Consider the following 26254-nt stretch of genomic DNA (forward strand, 5'->3'; position numbering starts at 1 on the left):
GGGCTACAACTAAGTGGGAACTGGCACATGAGTCAGAAGCGGCAAACCCTCACAGGCTTTGGATAGTTTTTTAAGCACTTGATTATTTTGCAAATTCACTTTTGTCCTTTATTCTCATTCCAACTTTTTCCTATTTCAAAAGTCACTGCCAAAATATAATTTCCCACACAGAGCTCAAATGTAAAAGCCTTTTGACGAGAGCTAATACCTTGAAGTAGGTATCCTGGTTGAAGAATCAATTCCTATGCTCAGAGGTATCCAGACCATCTGCAGATGGGGTCCTAGAGGGCGAGAAAAAATACAAAGGAAACGTCAGTCAAGGATTCTGATACAGATTTTGGTCTGAAGCAGTTTCTTAAAGTAGCATATTATCTATGTTTATAAATATAAATGTCAATAATCTGTACTCCAAAAGGGAGAAACAGAAGAAAACAATATTCAGAACTGCTAACAAATGACTCAAAAAGTATCTTCATTTCATAATCGGCCCCATGAAACAATGACATAGGTATGTCCCTGCTCACACTCTGATAGTACTTTAAACGTCCCCGGGAAACTCACGGTGGACCAGAAAGAGCCACCAGTGCCTGTGAAACCCCAGCACGTCTGGAGAGCGCTTGCTTCTGGGGAGCGGCTGGCATGAAGGGGTGTGGTGGGGGAGCGTCGACTCACCTGCGTAGATACTGAGTACTTATCAAGCAGAATAAAATGCAAAGCTGTCATTTGTCATCTGCATTATGTCACTCAGTACCCAGGAGAGTTCTTTCTGCTGACAAAGACTTCTTAGTAAGTGACTGGGAGGGCAACCTTTCCCAGCCCCCGAGAAGCTCCTAACTGTCCTCCATCAATCACCAGGGGAAGGGGTGCTTCTTCCGGGCAAGGCTTGTCCCTCCGTACAGCCCGTGTCCTTGGCACGCCAGCACCTAAGGGGACAGAGCCCTCCTTGACTGTCAGCACCAGCCTCACTATTATCAAGACCTGTAACAGTGTTGCGAGCACGGAGGCTTTGCCGCGGCAGACCTAAACCTGCAAAGCTAAATGATTGATTGGCCCTGGAGCTGGAGGTTAGAGGCTGCCCTTCCACATTAAAAATAAATAAATACATAAAATCTGGAGGGGGTGCTGCACAAGCTTTGCAAATCTGCCCAAGAGGAGACTTCAGAAAGAGTTGGAAGAAAGCCCCTTTCACTTTAGAACACCAACCTGCTGAAAGCGTTTCTCTTGGACTTCTGATAGCAAAGGGCTCATTAAAATAATAATAAAAAAAACCCCACAACTCTTTCTTTCGGATGTCACGAAGAAATGTCTGTATGGGAATTGAGGCTGCCCTAAAATTAATTAGATAGCAGCCCGCTTCATCAGCCACTCTGTCCCCACACACCTGAGGGTCTGTATTTTGAATCGCAACAAAGAACTGGCATCAGATAAATAAGCATAACAAATTAAGTGTGAGAGTTGCATAGCAGAAGGAAAGGGACCCCATCACTCATTTCCATGCCTTAAATTCTGGAGGGTGACATGGGGCAGTGGGAGAAGAAAGAAGAAAGACTGTGGACTGTTTACCCCCCACCACACACATTATTTTGTTTTACAAAAACACACACACCCCTATTATTTTAAACTTTATGAGCTGTTTTGTAAACAGTTCTAATGCTTTTCACTCTGCAGCCTGTAATTACTCTGAGAGAGAGAGAGAGAGAGAGAGAGAGAGAGAGAGAGAGAGGAAGAGAGACACTATAAGAAACAGATTTTATAAGGTTTGGTGGTCTTTCTTTCTTTCTTTCTTTCTTTCTTTCTTTCTTTCTTTCTTAATAACTCAGGGTTATTTCAGTGATTGCTGAACACTGAGAGCCTGCAATTTTTCTGCACTGACTGGTTTCTGTGCATTTGTTTCAAATCATGAGAAAAGTGATACAAGCATGAAAGGCAGGCGAAGGAAAGAAACAAGTCAAACAATGGCTGTCTCCAGCAGAGTAGCAGAGGCTAAACAGTTACATACAGAAATTTCTTCCAGGGTTGGTCTTTTAAGTAGCAAGAGTTTGCTCACCTCTCCAAGCCTGCAAGGGTGTGTGAAGAGAGAGTGAGCAAGGGTTTTTTGCATCCGTTCTAGTGTGAACCAGCCTCTGCTGACAGTAGTGACCCGGAAATTACACTCAGACTCACAGCGTCGGGCAAACAGTGGCGCTTGGAGTTTAAAGAATCGGCCACACATGAAACTGAAAATTCTGCACAATTAAGATGCTGATAACATTCCCTGGAACCCAATCAACATTACTGGTTATTCTTTTCTTTATCTTATTTACTTTGCCTCTTCCTTTAGGAAAAAGAAAATTAGCCTTAATGGTCCCTTGAATAAACTGCATTCAACTACACCGAAAAGCATTTCCTAATAAAGGAAAGGGACAGCCAAGTAGATGCATGTTTTTTCGCCTACAAAGTGACCTTCCTTAGAGTGTTAAAGGTGCAGAAGGAGCCTACATTTTTTTTCTGCTGCCGTTTATTATTGATTCAGGAGGTGCACATGTAAACGCAGAGAAACTGAGTGGTACAGAACACGGGACTTTCAGGCAGGTCTGACCCGCAGCACATCATCTTTACACCATCTCCCTTCACAAAAACACAAAGCACAGCACTCTGAAAAGCCTGCAAACAGACAATTCCTTATTCAAAAATGACCCTTTAAAACCTGTCATCTTCTCACTGCCTGGTTTCCATCTCCATAAGGAAAAGAAGTGAAGAAGAAGAAGAAGAAGAAGAAGAAGAAGAAGAAGAAGAAGAAGGACGGGGAGGGGGAGGAAGGGGAGGGGGATGAGGGGGGAGGAGGAGGAGGAGGAGAAGAAGAAGGAGGAGGAGGAAGGGGGCAGAGAGGGGGAGGAAGGGGAGGAGGGTGGGGGGGAGGAGGAGGAGGAGAAGAAGGAGGAGGAGGAGGAAGGGGACAGAGAGGGGGAGGAAGGGGAGGAGGGTGGGGGGGAGGAGGAGGAGGAGGGGGACGGGGAGGGGGAGGAAAGGGAGGAGGACGAACGAGGGGGGAAGAAGGAGGAGGAGAAGAAGGAGGAGGAGGAGGGGGAGGGGGAAGAGGAGGAAGGAGGAAGGAGGAAGGAGGAGAAGAAGAAGGAGGAGGAGGAGGAGGACGAGGAGGAGGATGGGGAGGGGGAAGAAAGGGAGGAGGACGAGGGGGAAGGAGGAGGAGGAGGAGGAAGGAGGAAGGAGGTAGGAGGAGAAGGAGAAGAAGAAGGAGGAGGAGGAGGAGGAGGAGGGGGACAGGGAGGGGGAGGAAGGGGAGGAGGACGAGGTGGGGAGGAGGAGGGGAAGAAGAAGAAGAAGAAGAAAACCCTGAGAGACAAATGCAGAGCTTGACAAAAGAGACAAGGAAGCAATGTTTGAATTGGATACTTTGTAGCAGATGACAAGTGTCCTTAGAGACTAACAGTTTGTCCTGAGAAATAGCAGAAAGTGGGAGAAATGGAAAGTGAGCTCAAGGAATGGTGTTGTATTCATGAATCAGGACTAGAATACAAGTTGCCTTTTCTTCAAGTCCTAAACTGAAAACACCAATGGTAGCTATGGACAGTGGATGTAGAAACTTTTTAGAACTTGAAGCCAAACTATAAATGTGACAATAAAAGTTTCAAGTCACAGGGGAGCCTGGGTGGCTCAGTCGGTTAAGTGTCTGACTTCAGCTTAGGTCATGATCCCACGGTCCATGGGTTCAAGCCCCGCGTCGGGCTCTGTGCTGACAGTTGGGAGCCTGGAGCCTGCTTCAGATTCTGTCTCCCTCTCTCTCTGCCCCTCCCCTGCTCACACTCTGTCTCTCTCTGTCTCTCAAAAATAAACGTTAAAAATAAAAGTTTCAAGTCACATATAAGGGGGGAAAAGGAAGCTGACCAGGGAGACTTCAAACCAACTGGATGGAAGTCTAGCTCACTTGTTCACTGAGCAACACCCACCCTAAATCAAGACCCTCGTTGCCTCAGCAGGTAGACCTGTCCTCACCAAGCTCCCCTGTCTGGGCGGTTGGTGCTGAGGGATGGCAACACACTGAAAGGCTCTGCTTTGTCTGTTGCAGTGGTTCTCAAGGTGTAACCGGGACTTTTGGGCGTCCCTGAGATCCTTTCTGGGTAGATTCCATGAGGTCAGCACGATATATATATATATATTTTTATGAAATTTATTGTCAAACTGGTTTCCATACAACACCCAGTGCTCATCCCAACAGGGACCCTCCTCAATGCCCATCACCCGCTTTCCCCTCTCTCTCACCTCCCATCAACCCTCAGTTTATTCTCAGTGTTTAAGAGTCTCCCATGGTTTGCCTCCTTCCCTCTCTGTAACTCTTTTATTTTTTGCCTCTTACCCTCCCCCATGGTCTTCTGTTGAGTTTTTCAGGATCCACACATGAGTGAAAACTATGGTATCTATCTTTCTCTGTATGACTTATTTCACTTAGCATAACACTCTCCAGTTCCACCCACGTTGCTACAAATGGCCAGATTTCATTCTCATTGCCAAGTAGTATTCCATTGTGTATATAAACCACATCTTCTTTATCCATTCATCAGTTGATGGACATTTAGGTTCTTTCCATAATTTGGCTATTGTTGAAAGTGCTGCTATAAACATTAGGGTACAAGTACCCCTAGGCATCAGCACTCCTGTATCCCTTGGGTAAATTCCTAGCAGTGCTATTGCTGGGTCATAGGGTAGATCTATTTTAAATATTTTTGAGGACCTCCACACTGTCTTCCAGAGCAGCTGCACCAGTTTGCATTCCCAACAGTGCAAGAGGGTCCCCGTTTCTCCACATCCTGTCCAGCATCTATAGTCTCCTGATTTGTTCATTTTAGCCAATCTGACCGGCATGATATGGTATGTCAGTGTGGTTTTGATTTGCATTTCCCTGATGAGGAGTGACATTGAGCATCTTTTCATGTGTCTGTTGGCCATCCGGATGTCTTCTTTCAAAAAGTGTCTGTTCATGTCTTCTGCCAATTTCTTCAGTGGATTATTTGTTTTTTGAGTGTGGAGTTTGGTGAGTTCTTTATAGATTTTGGATACTAGCCCTTTATCTGCTATGTCATTTGCAAACATCTTTTCCTATTCCGTCTATTGCCTTTTAGTTTTGTTGATTGTTTCCTTTGCAGTGCAGAAGCTTTTTATCTTGATGAGATCCTTTTTGGGGAGATTCCATGAGGTCAGCACTATTTTTTTTTTTTTTTTTTTATGCCAGAGAGAAAGAGCTTGTGCGCACGTGTGAGTGGGGGAGAAAGAGACAGAATCCCAAGTAGGCTCTATGCTCAGCATACAGCCTGACACAGGACTTGAGCCAATGACCCTGGGATCGTGACCTGAGCCAAAAGCAAGAGTTGGACACTCAACTGTCTGAGCCACCCATGCACCCCAAGGTCAACACTATTTTGATAAGAATACTGACACATTTCCTTTTTTCACTTTGTTGACATTTGCACTGATCGGGTGTAAGAGCACCGATGGGTAAGACTGCTTATGTCCGAATAAAGGGAACATCACATGCAGTTAAAACAAAAAAGCCAGTCTCATTCAAGATGAAACAGTAAAATGATGAACTGTACTCAATCCTGACCCTCAAATGCACACCTTTTTCCCATTAATTTTGTTTTATGAGACAGGAGCTACATGCAAAGCCCTTTGTTGTCTATGGAGACTGACGGTAGTGGAGGAACAGCACTTGTGTGGCGGAGTTGCAAACTAGACACTGCCTTTTGCTCACGGAACTCTATTTTTACTTGAAAGAATTATTTGGACTTGGATATTTGGCAGGCATTTCTTACAGAATGAATGAAATGAGCCTGTCATTTCAAGGAAAGCAGCTGAGAGTATTTGTCCTACTTGTTGCCAATGATTGAAATGTAGCTTCCAAGCAAAAATCAGAATTTTGGAAAACTTGTATCTGCCACCATGAACTGGGAAGTTTCCCAATGTGTAAGACCTTTTGATGACATTGATGTTGATACTAACAAACATTATTTTTTTTGATACTGAAAAATGAAATGTGCCAACATTTAGCACGTTGGCATAATTCAGCGAACCAGTATTTCCCAAATGACCAAATATAATGCTACAGAATCATACATGAGCAAAAAAATTTCAAAGTGGAAGATGACCGTTGGATTTTAATGTAACAGAGTGTGAAAGTGCATTGATAGGGTTTCAGATTACTTACGACAGCTAATCTTTAAGAAATCACCACCTGTCAAGTTTTGGCATAGTATCAAAGGAGATCTACAAGTGTCTGAAAAAGCTATTAAAATACTTCTCCTTTTCCAACTACTTATCCATGTGAAGCTGAATTTTATTACTATATTTGAATCAAAATAATATATTTCAACAGATTAAATGCAGAAGTAGATATAAGAATCTAGCTTTCTGCTATTCAGATAAATGTGTGTAAAAATGTAAAACAGTGTCACTTTAGTCACCAATATGTTTTTGGTTTGGAAAATATAGTTGTTTTTCACAAGATATATCTTTTAACATATAATAGGTTTATTACTGTTATTCTCAAAAGAGTTTTAAAATATTTAAAAAGTTTCTCAGTTTTAATTTCTAATTATCAATTGGTAATTAAAACACGAACAAAAAAGGGGCACCTGGGTGGTTCAGTACGTTAAGCGTCCAGCTCGGCTCAGGTCATGATTTCACGGTTTGTGGGTTTGAGCCCTGCATCAGGCTCTGTGCTGACAGCTCAGAGCCTGGGGCCTGCTTCACATTCTGTCTCTCTCTCTCTCTCTGCCCCTCCCCTGCTCATATTCTGTCTCCTTCTGTCTAGCAAAAATGAATAAAAATGCAAAAAAAAAAAAATTAAAACATGCACAAAAGCTCTTGAGGGTCTTCAGTCAATTTTAATAATATAAAGGGATCCTGAGCCCAAAAGGTTTGAGAATTGCTGGCCTATCGTATACCTGGCTCCACCGTGAAGCCCAGACTTTCACCTCTAACGCTGTAGATCTGGCCCTATTCACAAACTTATTCACTTTTTTGTCCCTTAAAGCCCTGAAACTATCCTAAGTTCTAAATGCCTAGTATACATACAGGTTGTTGCTGAGTGATGACACCCTGTGTTTTGTTTGTTTTTTAATCTCAGGTAACACAGAGTCTTACAAATGAATGCCCACACATCTAAAGTATGTGAAAGACCAGATCGGAACAACCCACTCAGCACAGAGATAAACCTCTCAGGGATGGGGTAAAGGAATTATTTCTAGTACAAAGCAATGCCACCCCAGTTAGGAAAGAGAAAAAAAGGGATACCATAACCAATCAAAACAGCAGGAGAGACTAAACCAGCATTATGCAATTATTCAAAGCTGAATTTAGCCAGAATATACTTAGTTTAATCCTAAGAGTGAAGCAAAATAAGGTTATACCAGCAAGAAGCTGGTATCCGCATCCCACCCCCTCCGCCCACAACCACTCTACATACATTTCTAAGGATGGGCTTAAATGGCCTTTCCCTTAATTTTGGCTCTCGAGTTTCCCCTACATTACTTCTTTTCTTTAGGAGAAGCCTTCAGGACATGTTATCTTCTTTATAATCTATGTGAAACCATGAAGGAGCTAATTTTTTCTTTTAAAAACCCCATAGATGGCAAACTTCATCTACTGTTAATTCCCAGGAAGCATATTTCCTGAACTAATTTATTACAACTCCAAGCAAAGAAGACAGACAACAGTCTCCTTCTGGTGCAATAACATTTTTATACCCCTGGAATAATAAATCTCTTCCAACAACTAATGACAGCTGAGAAGTGTGCATCTCTGACCTGGAACACCTTTGGGGGAAATACTTGGCTAAATGAAGTCCTCCCTCAACAGTATTTGCTTTCTTCCCTTTCTCCCTTTTCACTCTTTCTCCCACCAACATGTGAATCCCCTGAAATTGAAAGGAACCTTGAAAAGCCATCTATTCACAGAATTGTTGTATTAGTTGTCCCTGGGGTATGGTGAGAAAGATTTTGTTTTTATTTCATTCATGTCTGTATTGGATTTTTTCAATGATCTGTTGCATTATAAAAATGGAGATAAAAAAACAAGAAAAAAATGGAGATAAGTAGATTTAAGTTTTCCACATTTACCCTCTGTAACGATAACACAAAGTGAGAAGTTATAGCAAGAAATGTACATTTGAGATGCAGCCTCACAAAGATAGGAAGTTAAACCATAAAAATGAACTTTCCGAGGGCATTTTAGAGAATCCCAAAAGTCCAAGACTAAGATTTGTCCAGCTTCTCTCAAATAGGAATCAGCAAAACAAAGGTAAACAAAGTGATCTAAAAATTATTGAAAGAACCAAAGGGATCTGATATTCCTGACGCAGATGCTGTGAAGTGTCTGAAGGGTCTGATGACGGTCACCAGTTTCCATGGTGGCAGTGAGAGCAACGAAATTATTGGAGTTCTAAAAAAAAAGGAGCATCAGGAATTTCAGTTCAAATGGGCCTGGTGAAAGATAGCGATATCGACAGAAAGAATTACAAATGTGGTCTTAGACATCTTAGCTAGGTCTTAGAGTATATGGTTTAACACACGAAACCGTATTAAATGTGCCTTCAGTTTTACGTATTTATAGTTGATTTATATTGAAGTATCTTAACATAGTTTGTCGCAATAACAGATAAATCCCAAATATCAATGGTTTAACACAATAAAAGTGTATTCGTCGCTCATACTGCAAGTTACACACAGGGTGGTGGCAGGGAGCTTTGTTCTGCCCAGTCGCGCATGGACACAGGCTGACGGGGGCCCTGTTGCCTTGTAGCCGCACTGGACCAAGAGAAGGAGAAATAAACTGGAGAATCTTGCAGGCGAGCTCTCGGGGCTCCAACTTGGAAGTGACTCGGATCATGTCTAACATTTCACTGGCCGTAACTAGTCACATGGTTCCCTCCAGCTGTCAGAGGGCTGAAAATATGGTGGAGCAGATGAAGTGTTTTCAGAGCACGACTGTCCATGCCACAAGCATCAAGTTTCATCAGCACCTCTTGCATTTATCTTTTTCTCTCTCTAGACACACACACAGGTGTGTGCATGCACACACATGCACATGCTAAAGAGATGTGCATATTCAGACTCACGCAGACACATATTTCAAGTAATGAAGAAACATAGTCTTTGCAGCTTAAAGTTCAACTATTCCTAGCTGCTGAAAAATGCATCTTTTCACAGATTCATACATTTTTGGGGGGGGGAGATGTTTCATTTTAGTTTGTGTCCCTGATGTACATAATCTGCCACAATACAAATTTATTCTAAAGTTCCACAATACTTGCAAAGCATTTAAATTGAAGGAAATATTTTTAAAGAACCAATTAATTAGAAGCTATATTTATATTCCAAAAGCGTTTCTCCGAATATTTTCTTGCAGTTAAAATCTACGTGGGGAAAGAAGGCACACCTGACTTTACAACATCAATTAGCCACAGTCAAAAAAGTTCCACTGGCCTACTTTTTATGCCGGCAAGCTTACCACCAATATAATGCTCGTTAACATTTTCTAAGGGTTTCAATACAGCAGAGTAGAGTTACAAGTTCCTTCTGAGGGATCCTGCTGGCCTCACACAGAGTGATGACCAAGAAAGGGAGTCTGGGAAACAGAGTGTGCAAGATGAATACGCATTTCAAAACAATGCAAGTTCCTAGCTCAAGACTTAGGGACAAATGCAGACAGTAACCCTTTTTCTCCCCCCCAAATGTCATACTTACAGGAGAAACTTAAAAAAAGAAAAGAGATTCGTATTTAAATCAACTCTTTGCTCAGAGCCATTTTCAAGGAAACTTTAAAATTCAGATTAAGTCATCTATTGATATTTCAAAAATACTCCTTCGCAAGTATTACTGGGAAATACTATTTTGAGATTTCTTTGTATTGTTGGTTAAATATGTGACTCCAAGTCTTTTAATGACAAAATCATCTTCAACACGCGCGTTACATGTGCCTACATCCTTACACCATCTTCAGATTGTTGTCTGTCCTTTGGTTGTAGGCTTTCCTCCAAACAACTAACACGCACAGCCGTGCATTTATGAAGTAAAAAGAGTAATTCTACTTAAATTTCAAGTGACATTCAAGCCCGCAATCATGGCAGATACTATTATAGTAGAACAAATCGAGTAATGGACAGGCCCCTCCAGGAAAATTCATTAATCTTTGCCATAATGCGTGCATAAAGTATATGACAGGTGTCAGTGATCTGTTTTCATTGACATCTATCAGATAGATGGCATTCTTGTCCAATCAATTTCATCTACCAAACCTCAAATCGTTATCTGGACATGAAGACACTTATCAATGTCTTCGGATTGATTAGCACGTGAAGAGAGAGAGTAGGAGATTTTTAAGACCATACATTGACTAACATTTACTGATTCCAGTGATGCTACTGCATCAAAGGCCTGTACTAACTTGAAACTTAAAATATGACTTCCGTCTTAGTTTGTTGTTTGGACGGAAGCTGAGAAAAAATTTAGTTAATGAAAAGGAACGTTTTACTCTGTTGTTACGAAGAGTCAACTTTATGACATTTTAAGTGGAAGAATTCATAGAATGAAAATTCTAAGAGTCATATTATCACCTTAAACTATGATTTGTCATATTGGTAAAATAGTCTTCCTGAAAAGGCTCAGATGAGGATCTCTGTCTATGGGTGTTTGGGGCAAATTTATGTTATTTTTACAAGAAATAAAATGTTAGTTTCTTTATAAACAGATGTTTACAGTTGGACAAGTCCTTAGATTTCACCTAGACCGCAAATACTCAGTGGTGTTCCACTTCCAGAATTTATTTTCTAACTACTCTACTTTGTTTGAAATCTTCATTTCTCAGCACTTGTCACACAAAGGAGCTGATGTAATTAAACCAGATGATGTGCCCCACAAGTAAAATCAGCCATTCATGAAAGCTGGTCACCAGAGGCCCTTTCAAACAATGCATATTTCAAAGTAATCTAAAGTAATCCCTTCTCTCTACTGAGTTGGTTTCCATGAAGTCTTAAGCACATGTGTGCTACAAAAAGGAGGCTTATTAAAACCTGATGTGATATTAGAGATTATATAATGCAACAGGGTTGGGCTGATTTTAATATCTGAGTCTTCAAAAAGAAAGCAATTTTCAATTATATTCGTAAGCCGACTAAAAACGTTCTGCATACAAAGGTAGACGGTGTTTACTGATTAATTAAGAAAAGAAATAAAGAATGCTACCCTGGTATCTGAATGGGGTTTATATTTTATATATAAAATTGGCATGCAAAGGGGAGGAGAAACTAAAACAGTTTTCACTGGTGGACAAATTAGCAAAGCACAGCAAATATTTGCAACTCTACATAGTGAGGAGCTTAGATTATTTAGAAAATTCTTTATAAAGTTGTGACTCTCTAGTATATCATTCTTTTGGCTCCCTGTGGTGAAAGTACATCAAAATGTGTCCTAGAACAGCGTTTGACAACTTAAAAATATAAGCTATTGTCATCTGAGGAACTGGATTCTTACAACTACTGAGCAAAGGGGCGCCTGGGTGGCTCAGTCAGTTTAGCATCCGACTTCAGCTCAGTCATGATCTCACGGATCACAGGTTCGAGCCCCATGTCGGGCTCTGTGCTGACAGCTCAGAGCCTGGAGCCTGCTTCAGATGCCGTGTCTCCCCCTCTCTCTGCCCCTCCCCTGCTCACACTCTGTCTCTCTTTCTCTCAAAAATAAACTAAAAAGGCATTTAAACAAATTAAAAAAACAAAAACCAATTACTTCATAAGTCTGGCTGCCTATGTTATACCAAGACCTCCAGACATGGAGGGTCTCTGGAGATTTTGTTTGTTTGTCTGTCCTGATCCTTTATCTATTTTCTAATAGTACGGTTGACTCTTCAACAATATGGGTATAAACTGCAAGGGTCCACTTACACATGGATTTTTAAAAAATAAATACAGTAGAGTACTGTGAATGTATTTTCTCTTGTGATTTCCTCAATAACATTTTCTTCTCTCTAGCTTACTGTATTGTAAGAATACAGTGCATAATACATATAACATAAAACATATGTGCTAATTGACTATTTATATTATCGGTAATTCTGGTCAACCATAGGCTATTACTTAAGCTTCTGGGGAGTTAAAAGTTATACTCAGATTTTCGACTGTGCAGGAGGTCGGCACCTCTAACTCCTGTGTTGTTCAAGGGTCTCTGTATTTAGTTTCAATCGTGGATGAAAATATAAAAGATTAGATTTGATATGTTTCTAGTCCCATTTTAGGATCTTCTGCATACAACTCTATATCCTTGAAAAGCACATAAAAGAAAACATGCAAATGATCATGAACTGGTTTATGAAATTAGCAAAAAGCAACACCCTGACACACAGAAAACGTGCTATTCCTCAATGGAACACTGCTTCACATACCCGATCATATATGAAAAAGATTTGCAACTGTACTTACGGGAGTTAATGTGCTGGACAAAACCTAGAAAATACATCATAGAAATCTCTTAGTTTGAAGGTGTTATGGACTGAATGTTTGTGTAGCCCCCGCTGCCCCCCAAATTCATATGTTAAAATCCTAACCCGTAATGGGTGATATTAGGAGGTAGGGCCTTTGGGAGGTAATTAGGTCATGAGGGTGGAACCCTCGAATGGGATTAGTACCCTCATGAAAGGGAGCCCGGAAATCTCTCCCACCCGCTTCCACGTGAGGACACCAAGAAGATGACCATCTGTGAGCCAAGATGTGGGCTCTCACCAGACACCAAATCTCCCACACCCTAATCTTGAACTTCTAGCTTCCAGAATTGTGAGAAATAAATGTTTGTTATTTATCACCCAGGGCATGGTATTTTTGTTAGAGCAGCTCAAACAGACTAAGACATTGGGATCTTAAAGTTCACCTGGTTACCTTTTAACTAATGAATAAAACTTCTCTAGAGCATCAATGGAAACATGCCCATCTAGGTATCACAGACCTTACCAGTCCACCTGTGTTGTTTGGGGCAACATTGAACCTTAGGAATTCTCCCTTTTGTTGAACAACAATTCTGCCCTCCTCTCTTCTAAATGTTTAATAGTTCTCTAGTCTACTGAGCCACACAAAATAATTCTATATTCTTCTCTAAACAAGTGTTTTAATCTTTGAAGATGGTTTCCATCAGACTCCTGAATCATTTTCTCTTAAAAAACATACTTATGTGGTGGAGAGATATGGGAGAACAGTGGAAGGGGTTATTGTTGAATTTGGCCATTCCTTGGTTAAGTACTGGATCAAGAGATTCTATAAAGCTGTAGTTGTACAAATAGGAAGCCAGTGTATATTTAATGCCTTTCTGGCTCAAAGGAATTTTGACTGCTAGACTCCTAATCAATGCTTTCCAAACTCACTAAGGAACATTTCCTTTATGTACTACTACTTTCATTTTTGGACTAAAGTCGACTCGGAAATCTTCCAAAATTTGCGTAATTAACTTGTTAATCAGTTTTACTGGAGAATAAAGCCAGACAAGAAAGACGAAGATCCAGGCTAAGAGTTACAATCCAAGTACTGGGTTTTTTTTTTTTTTTTTTTTCTCATCCCTTGACAATTTAGTCATTGATTTCTCTCCAGATTTTGACAAAGCATTCCTTCTAAGAAACATCTTCTTGGGGCGCCTGGGTGGCTCAGTTCTTTAAGCAACCGACTTCGGCTCAGGTCACGATCTCGCAGTATGTGAGTACGAGCCCCAAATCGGGCTCTGTGCTGACTGCTCAGAGCCTGGAGCCTGTTTCAGATTCTGTGTCTCCCTCTCTGTCTGACCCTCCCCCATTCATGCTCTGTCTCTCTCTGTCTCAAAAATAAATAAACGTTAAAAAAAAAAATTTAAGAAACATCTTCTTTACCACGTTTGATTCCCAACTTCAGAATAACTGGGTAGTTTAAAAGGGCCATGCAAGAGAAGAACACTTATTCTGCCATGAAACAAAGGCCCCAAGTTCAAGTACTTAAATCAGAAGGTAGAGTGGGGGTTCATCATAATCATCTGGAGGGATCGTTAATTATTCCAGAGTTCCAATTCAGGAATGGGGCCTCAGAAATTGCATTTTTAAGAAGTTCCCAGTGATGCTGATGCTAATAGTACTGGTCCAGGGGTAGAGCAGTCAGCCTACCAGCACTAGCAAAAGGCAAGGGACATGGAGCCAAGCCTGGGGAAGGTCTTTCAAGCCTTTTCACAAAGGCTGACCTTCAGGTTGGGCACTGGCTGGGGCCGCTGAGCATTCACAGGCCGTGACTATTGACATCGCCAATTATTTCATAGCTGATAGGATTCGTGTGTAAGATTATCTTCTGCAGAGTTGCCGAGAAGGCAAACAGTCCACACACTCAGACCTCATTCAGTAGGCATGGACAGTGGGAAGTTTTCCATTGGAGAGCATGAAACTTCCCTCGGCAAACAATCGCCAAGCGGTTTTCAAATGACCCTCTGATATCCCTTTCTGTATGTTCTCCTTGAATGTCTGAAGAAGTTCCATAAATCCTTGACATACGGGAACTACTGGAGTCTGACAGTGGCCCTGGACAATGTTGAAGTTTGTTACATTTATTAAACCATTGTTACGCACAAAGCTAGGTTTATGACCACTACATTTTATTTGGGATCTTTGCATAGTTGTTACTGGCAACTAAAGAGGTAGAGCGAGTTACCTGTTTTTATTTTAGTGAAACCCAGCCCCCACCCCAAGGGGTCCAATTCTGCCTAGCTGTCTCTGCCAATCACCCACTCTGGGCCTTTTACTCCATCTATCACCACTTCATTTTTTTTTTTTTTTTTATGTTTTTGTTTATTTTTGAGGTGGGGGAGGGGCACGGAGAGAGGGAGGCAGAGGATCTGTAGCGAGCTCTGTGCTGAGAGAGAGCCTGATGTGGGTCTCGAACTCACGAACCGTGAGATCATGACCTGAGCGGAAGTCGGACGCTTAACCGACTGAGCCACCCAGGTGCCCCTATCACCTCTTCTTTGAGACACTGGCAGACAGACACAGATGCAGCCAAAATGAACTCTTGGCTAAACAATATGATCCAAAAAATATACCAACCCCTTGTGATGCGCAACGCATATTAGGTACTCTGGGGACTCCAAGCTGAATTCTTCCCACATGGTGGGGGACTGGGGAATGGGAGGAAGCCTGACAGAACTGAGCTGAGCAGACTGGACACAAGTAACCAGGAAAACAGGGCAAAGGTCAAGGCAGCAACCTTCCAAACTACTCTGTGTGTCTTTTTTCTTGTAGCAGCCACTTCTCAGAAGGAGACTAGGCAGTCCCGGCCGAGAAGGGGCACGAAGTTTGGAGTCTGAGTTTTCCAGTCGTCTGACTTCAGGGAGTCCAGTCCCCCACTCTGTGGACTGCGGGGGGCCTGAGAGCTACAGGGAAGTGGCCCAACTTGAACTGGGAGCCTTTTCTCCTTCTTCCTTTCCCTGTCACCCATCCCGGGACTGTCTGCTTCTTCACTCCTCACATACCACTGCCCATCACCCTCCCCCTCCCCACCTCCACTCCAACTACCCGAAGGACTTCACCGTTTCTTCCCTTTTGCCCTCCTGAGTCTCCAGTGTTGTTAATTTCCAGCTTCTGGATCAGACTTTACCTTTTCTCGAGACGTAACCATTTTCACTACTCATCTGTGGAGCAGTTACAGCATATTAAAACTTGCATGGTCATTAGTTCACTCTATCCCGCCTCATACCTATGAAGTAGGTACAACTCCCACTCTTTTTTTTTTTTTTTAATGAGGAAACTGAGATTCAGGGTAGTTAAGGAATCCATCCAAGGTTGCACAGCAAAATCTTTGTTAACCGTTCTGTGTTTGGATCTTCTTCAGAAGTATCTTTTCACTTTTTTTTTTTTTTAATTTTTTTTTTTTAACGTTTATTTATTTTTGGGACAGAGAGAGACAGAGCATGAACGGGGGAGGGGCAGAGAGAGAGGGAGACACAGAATCGGAAACAGGCTCCAGGCTCTGAGCCATCAGCCCAGAGCCTGACGCGGGGCTCGAACTCACGGACCGCGAGATCGTGACCTGGCTGAAGTCGGACGCTTAACCGACTGCGCCACCCAGGCGCCCAAGTATCTTTTCACTTTAAAAGATCTCGTACGCCTGGAGAATTTCCAGCTGGCAAAGTTAACAGGGAGAAGTTTTTTGGGTGAAAATGGGTGTCAGGTGTTGTTGCTGGTGTTTCGAGGTACCTGCCACTGTGCTTTACAGTATCTACGCCAGGGGAACAAAACAGGGCATCAGTATTGTGGCCACATACCACGTACAGGCCCCCTTTCACCTTTTACCAACAGAAGGGGACCCCTCTGAGCTCAGTAAAACAAAGAGTCGTTGCTGGGTGAGACAGTGGACTGGCGTGGCTCAACATGAATATTCAAGACCACGAGTCACAACTCCATGGACTCGAGGGTCTCCTCTATTTGTGTTTAGCATTGTGTAGTTGCGAGACAACTTGCGATGATTAATTAATCCTTGGTGCCGAGGCAGAAGGTGAAATAATTTGTGCATAGTCACGCAGTTGGTCATTCTCAGGCTGTGAGTTGGTGCTGGAGTGCTTCGTTTTCCAGAGACAGAAAGAAGATTGGACTTGACTTTCTGCTTTTGTGCCTGTGATCCAAGAGATCCACCCCCCAATCCCTGAAATTTTCTAAAAGGAGGGCAGGTGGCCGCCAGCTGTCCTTAATCCGCACCCTCGTGACATCATCCTCAATATCACCAGTCCCTGGAAATTCCACCCACCGAGATACCACACCCCCAGCGGGCCAGCCCCAAGGAGGCCATGGGGGCCCTCCCCGAGGCTTGGCTTCCTGGCTTGCTGGGTGGAAGAAGCACAATCTGGTTCATATCTTGCACGGGGCTGCTTGGGACCGTGTTTCCGCCCTCACGTGCAATTTTAACTGAGACTGTTCATAGTAGTACCTCAATTATCTATCACAGTAGGGGGAAGGTGGGTCTCCAAGTATGTGAATTTTCACAATACCTTCCTTTAACTATTTAAAGGCAGAAACTTAAACAAAAAGGAACCACTGTATTTGCCCAACAAACTCCCAAAGCTCAGTGGCTTATAGCAGAAAGGGGTTATTCCTCCCTGTGTTATTCCATAGTGGCTGCAGAGGTTGGTGGCTCTCTGAGTCTTCTTTTTAGGACTCAGGCGGAGGCAGCAGCTCTTCTGTGAGACACGGCATCCTCATGGCCCACACCGGGAGCAGGAAAGCTGGTAGAAATGTGGAAAGCCGCTCACAGCATCTGCTTGCACTTGGCATCCGGCACACCTGCTTACGTGCCCTTGGCCAAAGCCAGCCGTGTGGTGGGGCCCAGCGCGGGCGGGGATACGTTCTGCTCCCTGGGCTGCTCTGCAAGTCCCATGCAGTGGGCAGGAACACTGAACTCTGGTCCCTTCTCTGGTGGGGGAGGGGTGGCAATAATTGGGGATTATGATTTAACCTACCACATACACTTCCAAAAATTAATTACATATTTTCTAGCCTTCAAAGAATACTGGGAATGAGATCACTGTTTTGCTTCGTTTTATGGCTCTGGGTCATCATCGTTAACATAGACATTGCCTTTGTCTACAATTCAGGCTGCCCCCAAGGGATATGAGGATGTGGAAAGTTGTTTGACCAATTCGTAAATGACACCGGGCTGATCCTTCTGGGAATTGCTTACGAATGCTTTTCATAGTATTGCTTTTACCTCCTTTGAAAATATCACCAGGTACTATAAACGTATTTACCTCTCCGAACTCCACTGTCTTTCTTCTAATATGCTAGGGAAGTACCAGAGAGATGGCTGGTTGGACCTTGTTAGCTCTGCATTTAAAGCAAGAGTCTCTCTCCAGGGTAGTGTGTTGGCTTCACTGCACAGATGGTGTGACAAACATCTGGGTGTAGGCACCTCATACAGTTGTTAGATTCCTCTTTGCTTTTGCTTGTGTCTCGCTGGTTGAGGGGGTTGGATACATAAAGTCAGAGGAGAACTGGCTTTGGACGAAGTTCCACAGGAGAACCGCTGCTTTGCCACTTTCCATATTTAACGGGAATGCTTTTCCACATAGTTGACTAAGCATTATGACTATCTGCCATTTCTTGATCGATTCCGTTTATTTTAATTGCCATGCACATTGTATTCAGCATTCTTTTGTAGAGCCTCCGCTAAGGCACTCAGGTTAGGCACTATTGGAAATAATGGATGAATGAGAAAAGAGTCCAGCTTTCAAATGGATAGTTACATACAATGCTAGGTAGAATTCAGTTCCAGAACGTGCAGGCAGCAGCACTCTGTCTATAGGTAAGACAGACAGCACACTTTGAAAGGCCCGAGGACGCCCTAGAATGTGCACGTTCTTTGCTTTGGGCTTATATTACCTTGAGCACCACAGTGGAGTCTGATGTTCATCTTTTTCAGATGAAAACAAACCCTCCAGAGCCATATTTGCCAGTCAAGATAGGTGAAAGTCAAATGTTACCAATCTGGTCAGTGGACAACCATTTCTTAGCTAATAGGTATTTGGCTCTCTTCTGAAAGCCTGACCTTACACTGGTAATAACTGCACTGTGAATGAAGTTGTCCCTACATGCAGGTGTTTTCTTTCATCTCAAATCCCATTTGAAGACATATTTGTTCTTCCATGAACAAAATAACTCCCGTGTTCACAATGCATCACAGTTCAGGAATGACTGTCATAAATGATCAAATTTGCTCTTTGCCACAACTCAATAGGAAAGAAGAGCCAGCATCGTTACTCCTTCACTAATGCACCGCTACCCCCCATGGGAGGGTCACTAGGCTGAAGGTAAAACTCACTGCACACTCAGGTCTCTGATTCTGCAAGCGGTGGTTTTCCCCCCAGTAAATCAGTTCTTTTCCATTTCCCTCGTATTTTGTGACGACGCTCCAACTTGGTTATCTGTGGACATACATGCTAAAAATAGACTAAGGTAATGTGCAAACAGGCAAAGAAAAACGCCTTTGTGTGAGTTTTAAATTTTTCATTGCTACTTTTCTCTACAACTCAGGCAAACAGAATGTTGGTATTAAGTTTGCTTATTCTTTCGCATAAACCCACTGACCGGTGAAAATACAAAGAAGCAATAATGTCCCTACTAGTAGGAATCGAGTGAGTAAAAGTGTTAATGTTGCTTTCTACAAATTTTAGCAATACTCTTAGGTTGATCAGAGTATTCATAGTAGAATCTTAGGCTTAAAAAATGTGGGAAAAACAACTTTTGGTAAAAATATATCCATAAGATAATTTGGATTGAATATCTTAATGATTGCTAACTTGAGGAAAATCTCAAATTTTGATTTTTAACATTTTAATAATCTTTTTATAAACACACACTAGAGACCTGGATTGGTCACATGGCTGAACATGCATTTGTAGGTGATCTGAAACTTGGCCCAAGCAGAAAGGACTGTGTGGTGAGAAGTTAGCACCTTCTCAGGGGACACCGGCTATAAAACTGTTGTCTTCTGGGTAGGAGTCATGGGGGAAAGGGCAGTAGGTAGTGGAGTGATTCCTGGAAATTCACCTCACCCAAAGTCACTGCTTTGCCTGACCACTGGGATGAAGAGAGAGGCCACATAGCATTCCATACAATGACAGGGTACAATTTTTCCTCATTTTGTCTCTGTTGGTGACAACCTTTTTTCCTCCAGACAGATTCTGAGCTCATATAATTTCTGTTACCATGTGTTGAAAGGAAAAAATACGTTTTCATTTCTGAATGATGCAAATAGCCCTAACTTATCTGGCAAGGACTTTTCAATGTCTACCTCATCATTCATTAGCTTTTTCATTTGTAACAAGATCCCGCTTATATTTGAGTGGCAGTGTGCCCAGCTTCAGGTGACATCACTCAGCTTCCCTTGCAGCTCTATGTGCCCACATGACTGAGTCTTTTCCAATGAGTTATAATGAAAGGGTTGTGTCAGACTTCTGGGAGGTTCCACACAAGAGTGTGAGGGGCCATCTGTCATACAACATGGCTGGAGCTTCAGCAGTCATCCCTGGACCATGAGATACTCTCACTGATGGAATGTCCCATGGTGGAACAGAAAGAGAAAAGCAGCCTGGGTCTCTAGTGACTCCCAGCTCTGCAGCCTGACTTTGGATTTCTTTTACTTGAGAGAATAAGACCTTTGTAGCTAAGGCACTAATCTGATTTCTGCTACGTGTAGTCAAATTCCCAACTATATCTAACTAACACTACTGTTTTCATCATTTTACCACCATCCTAGGTTTGAAATGTTAGGAAAACACGGCCTTTTAAATCAAACTAAACGCATTTGGTTCATATTCAAAATAGGGAAAAAAACCTCACCAAAACCTGTGGTTAGTGAGCGATTTAAAGACACGAAGAACTACACAAACGAATGTGTAGTTACAACTTACGGCAAGTGCTGTGAAATCCATAGGGGCAAGTGGGAACATGAATTTCTCTCAGCAGGCATTAAGCTCCAAACTAACATTTAAGGCAGTGTAAGGTCTCTGGGTCAATTAAAGAATGTTAGAAATCTCTTATTAGCTATGAAAACGAAAAACAGAAATGGATTCTTCTATTTTTTGATAATTTCTCAGGATCCAAGTAGATTTTATTATGGCATGAATAGTTCTTTAGCTTCTTAAAACAAATCAAAACAAACAAAAAAGCCTGAAATCACTTACATAGACAATATACCAGTACCGTACCTGAGTCTTATTTTCTCTTTCTTTTTTTTTTCCAGTGTGAATACTTTTATATGACTGAAGGGAAATAAGCCACATATTTTGAAAATGAATCCATTGAGAAGGTAACAGTAGATTTTAAAAAGGAGATTTCTATAATCAGTTGACGATTCCATTCACACTAAAACACATGTAATTGAAGCCTTAAAGAAACTTCATTTTTATGTACAAAGAGCTGGCATTGTTTCTGCAGCTAGGTACACACGGTGGCTGACCCCCTAGTCCGGCTTAATGCAGCCTCTGTCCTTCGCTTACTGAAGGAGTCACTGGTGACGCATATTAAGGCTGTACTTCCGGATCAGACTGTGCAAAACTTTAATGCTGGATACAGAGGTAACAAAACCAACCCCTGTGGGGCCCCTGTGGCTCAGTGGGTTGAACGTCCCACTCTTCATCATTTCGGTTCAGGTCATGATCTCAACAGTTCTTGGGTTCAAGCCCTGCATCTGTACTGAAGATACGGAGCCTGCTTGGGATTCCCCCCCTCTCCCTCGCTCTCTGCTCCTCCCCCGACGCTTGTGCATGCTCTCTCTCTCTCTCTCTCTCAAAATAAATAAATAAACTTTACAAAACAAATCCAAACAAACAAAAAAAACACCCCAACTCCTCTGTAGGAATGTTGGGTCATATTCATTTATAAGAAAAACTTAATTATCTCTCTTCACCTGCAGACCTTCCTCTTTTCCCTTCTCATGCCAGCAGGTAGGACTTTTGTTTTTAGTTGAAACAGGAATTCTGTCTTTACTTGAGTAGCAAGGCTTTCCTAAAGAATTCAAACTCTTAAAACTCAAGGTCTTTGTGCTTTAAAAGAATTTCTTAAAAAATGATTTTTTTTTGCATTGGTGTCTTGATTATGTGTCAGTTATACCTCAAATTAGGATTCTGTAAACTCAAGTGAATACGTATCTGGCACATTAATTTTAGGCAGTGAGACTGATTCCATAGCAATTAATAATGGCTAATCCAAAGTTCTCATCGATAACTAGCAAAGTTGAGAAGGAAAAAATACGAATTCACAAACCAAAATACTTTATTCAATTGACTTATGTTTAGCTGGCAGGAAGTGGAAATTATTTGGTAAATTCAATTGGTCTAGATTACATTCCCCAAGCTGTTTCACATCATGGCACAGAAAGAAAATAATAATAACAATTATGAATATCAGACAAGTCTCCTCAGAGGGGCTCTCATGATCCCAGATCTCCCAGCCATCCTGAGGCTGAGGAGGTAGATACCTTGACACCCCTATTATCTCTTTGTGGCCCATCACCATTGCAGAGTGGCCTTTAGGATGTTGTGACCTAGGGAGTCAAACTGGCTATGAGGATTTTTACATTGATGTGGCTATCTGCCTTACATTACACATTATGTAAAGATATTGAAAACAGAAAATTTAAAAAATCAATCGTTTAATTTCTATATTTGTATGTATTGTATATAGTGGTGTTTATTAGAGTAATTAAAAAAAAAACAGAAGTAGTTTGATTTGACATGTAAGAAGAATTAATTGGAGCCAGAACCAGAGTCGCTAAACGGTTCACCCCAAACTGCTGTCTCTCAAAGTGGGGAGGGAAACCCGCACCCTGTACCTTCCTGCTGTATCACCGAATGCTCCGTCGTGACCACGTTTGAGCTATGCTTTGCATCTGACGCAAAACTTAAGGCGGTTTCCTTCTAGTTACACAAACACTTTCACTGAAGTCAATTCTGTCTCAAGGGACTTGCAAATGATAAACTGTGTTTGTGCTATGAAGAAATGCGTTCTGTCTCACCACACCCATCTATCTAAAATTTGTGAAACCCCTTCCAACATTCTTCGGAGTAGGTGGAACTGCCAAGATTTGAAAGCACTGACTCCCAGGCAAAGTTCTGCCACTGGAGAAGGTTCGAGAGGGAGAGAAAGAAAGCACCATGTCTTCCGTTCTCTGGAAGAAGGCGCTAAGGGAACTTGTGTACTCTCTGGTCTTTCAAGTGAATGGCTGTGTCCACCATTCTAAGTCAGTAAGCCCCATGTTTAAGGAAGGACACGCCTTCTTCATACCCTTCTTTCCCTGCCTCCCCAACTCCAACCCACCAATGGCTCGGATCCAGAGTGTTGAGAATGAAGAATGAAAAATCAAATGTTTCCAGTGATCTACATATTGGAGGATCCATAGTTCTCTTTTTTCTTTTTTTTTTTTTTTTTAAGTGTATTTATTTTTGAGAGAGACAGACAGTGTGAGCAGGGGAGAGGCAGAGAGAAAGGGAGACAGAGACTCCCCAGCAGGCTCCATGCTGTCAGCATAGGGCCCAAAGTGGGGCTTGAACTCATGAAGCCATGAGATCATGACCTGGGCCTAAATTGAGAGTCAGATACTTAACCAACTGAGCCACCCATGCGCCCCCATAGTTCTTTTTTTTATTTAAAGTTTATTTATTTATTTTGAGAGAGGGTGGGGAACACTAGCGGGGGAGAGGCAGAGGGACAGAGAGAGAATCCCAAGCAGGCTCTGCACTGTCTGTGCGGAGCCTGGTGCAGGGCTTGAACTCATGGACCTGAGCTGAGATCAAGAGTCGGACACTTAACCGACTGAGCCACCCAAACACGCCAATGGATCCACAGGTCTGATCTTAAAACATTTTCATCCCTATTCTTTTTTTTTTTTTCTTTAAGTAAGTCTTGTATCCTCTGCTCTTGAAATCAAACATCACTATTTAGTCATATACACACATCTACTCGCAGTAGCCACATGTTTTATCAAATGGCTTGCTCTCCTCCCCCCAAAATATTTAAAAGGAAAGATTCTCTTCATACATTCTCCTCCCTTTGGGAACGCTGGGATCCCATGAGACTCTACTTAAACAAGACATCTGCGCTTTCAAATACGTGTTCAGGGATCGCTATGCTTACTTAAAAAATGTTAATGGTTAAGTGCATATCTTTTCTTTTTATTACTATCTCTTCCTTCTATTCATTCATCTGATTCATTCATTTCCATCTGAAAAATGTCCTATATTCTCTTTTTAGAGCCTTGTCTCCTTCTCGCCTTCCTTATAAAGTGAGTCCTCAAATAACATGTTAAGGTAAACAAGTGGTATGAGAAGTGAGAATATGTTTTCCTTAGTTGCACCGCCTCAGGTTTTCTGAGTAAAGACACCAAGCCTCGGTGACACTGGGCAAGCCTAAGTGGCATTGTACTTCTCAGAGGAAATGCCAGGTTGTCCTGACTTGTTCTCATCTCATGAATGGCAGTCGGCTCAAGTTAATATGCTTTACTGGCATATTTATTTATTTTTAATGTGTATTTATTTATTTTGAGAGAGAGCTCAAGCAGGGAAGGGGCACAGAGAGAGGAGAAAAAGGGAAAATCCCAAGCAGGCTCCACATTGTCAGCACACAACCTGATGCAGAGGTCAATCCCACAAACTATGAGATCATGACCTGAGCCAAAATCAAGAGTTGGAGTCTTAACTGACTGACCTACCGAGGTGCCCTCCGTCATATTTCTGTAAAATGTGGATGCCACTTCTGTCGACACTGGATTGAGTTCAGTGGGGTATTACATATGGACCTAGAGACATCATCTTTTCTTGCCGATAAATCCTGCCCTGTCCTCCCCATTCCTGCCCCACCATTCTCCGTCTCTCTGCCCCCAAACACACACTCCTCTTCTGTTTCTTCCCTTCTCTTTTCCTGAATACTCCTTTCCAGGAATGCTTTAGCTGTGCCATATAGGAAAGGCTATGAGTTTTTTAGGCTATAATTCATATTGAATCATGGATTTTTTTTTTTTTTTAGTCCAACATTCATTTGGGTTAGGTTAGAGTGATCCTGACAGAGCTTGCCATCACCTATGTGACAGGTCCTGTGAAAGTTACAGACAGCATATTTCCCCCAGGAACTCATCATTGGTATTTCATTTGTGGGTTCTAACTGGCAAAAGGAGAAAGAAGGCATAACAAATATCTACCTAGAGTGTAGCTCTCGAATGCCATCCTATGCAAGAATGTATACTCCCATGGAAATCAACATCAAAATGAGTAGGCAATCCAACGAATGGGAGAATATGTTTGGAAATCATATATCTGACGAGGGGTTAATATCCAAACAATATAAAGAACTCATACAAGTCAATAGGAAAAGAACAAATAATTCAATTTAAAAATGGGCAGAGGATCTACATAGACAATATTTTAAATATTTTAAAGAAGACACACGGATGGTCAACAGACACAGGAAAAGGTGTTCAGCATCACTAACCATCAGGGGAATGCAAGTCAAAACCACAATGAGATATCACCTCACACGAGTAAAAACTGCTAGTATCAAAAAGACAAGAAATAACAAGTGTTGGGGAGGATGTGGAGAAAAGAGAACCCCAGTGTACTGTCGGCGGGAATGTAAATTGGTGCAGCCACTATGGAAAACAGTATGGAAGTTCCCCCCAAAATTTAAAATAAAACTGCCATATGATCCTGCAACTTCACTTCTGGATATGTATCCAAGAAACCAGAATACGCTAATTGAAAAGACATATGCACTCCCACGTTTATTGCGGCATTATTCACAACAGTCAAGGCACGAACACAACCCAAGTGCCCGTGGTGCATGAATGGATAAAGAAAATGTGATGTATATGTACTGGAATGGAATGAATATGGGTATATATGGGTGGAATACTATTCAGCCACAAAAAAGAATGAAATTCTGCCATTTGAGACAACAGGGATAGACCTTGAGGGCATTATGCTAAGTGAAATAAGTCAGAGAAAGGCAAATACCATTAGATACTCACTTATATGTGGAATCTAGAAAACAAAACAAACAAACATCCCCCACCTCCCCCAAATAAAATCACAGATACAGATAACGAATTGGTGGTTGCCAGGGTGGAGGTGTTGGGGTGGAAGAAACGGGTGAAGAAGGTCAAAAGGTACAAACTTCCGATTACTGAATAAATAACTCATGGGGATCTAATGTATAGTATGGCGACTCTAGTTAATAATATTGTATTGTATATTTGACAGTCCTCATCCCGAGAAAAAAAGAAAGAAATTTGGAACTACGGGTAGTGCCAGATGTTCACTAGACTTATCGTGGTGACCATTTTGCAGTACACATAAATATCAAATTATTATGCTGTACACCCACACCTAATACAATGTTATATGTCTGTTATATATCAGTTGAAAAAAAAAAAAAAAAAAGAACGTATACTCCTAATCGAGGTTGGCAGCACATAGGACGAGGCACAGAAACCTGGGCAAAAAAAATCAGGGAATGCCATCACCGTGACAGAACCAGCTTGTGCCTCAGTCCTGGTGCTGAGACAGCTCCTTCAAGAACGAGGCCTGATGCTGGAGGAGGAGGGAGAGGTGGGTTTGGAAAGAAGTTCTGAACCTGAGTATCTGCTCTCCCACTAACTCGTCCTGTGATTTCGAAGCTGACATCATCTCTGTGATGTAACAGCCCTGCCTGTCTTCCAGATGGTTAATTACCATCA

The 26254-nt window shown here is 42.0% G+C and overlaps 1 protein-coding gene across 2 annotated transcripts in view; it reads right to left on the minus strand.

The window, feature by feature from the left end:
* The window catches only part of SULF1 (sulfatase 1), a 182240-nt gene that overhangs the window by 85937 nt on the left and 70049 nt on the right, over window positions 1-26254 (minus strand). For both annotated transcript variants that reach the window (XM_086695222.1, XM_086695221.1), the window contains exon 3: window positions 209-281. The gene's annotated coding sequence lies outside the window, so the exon portion shown is untranslated. The remainder of the gene's footprint in view (window positions 1-208; window positions 282-26254) is intronic.

Source organism: Puma concolor, chromosome F2 (genome assembly GCF_028749965.1).
Source record: "Puma concolor isolate L17-30 chromosome F2, mPumCon1.1.hap2, whole genome shotgun sequence".
NCBI classification, from domain to species: domain Eukaryota; kingdom Metazoa; phylum Chordata; class Mammalia; order Carnivora; family Felidae; genus Puma; species Puma concolor.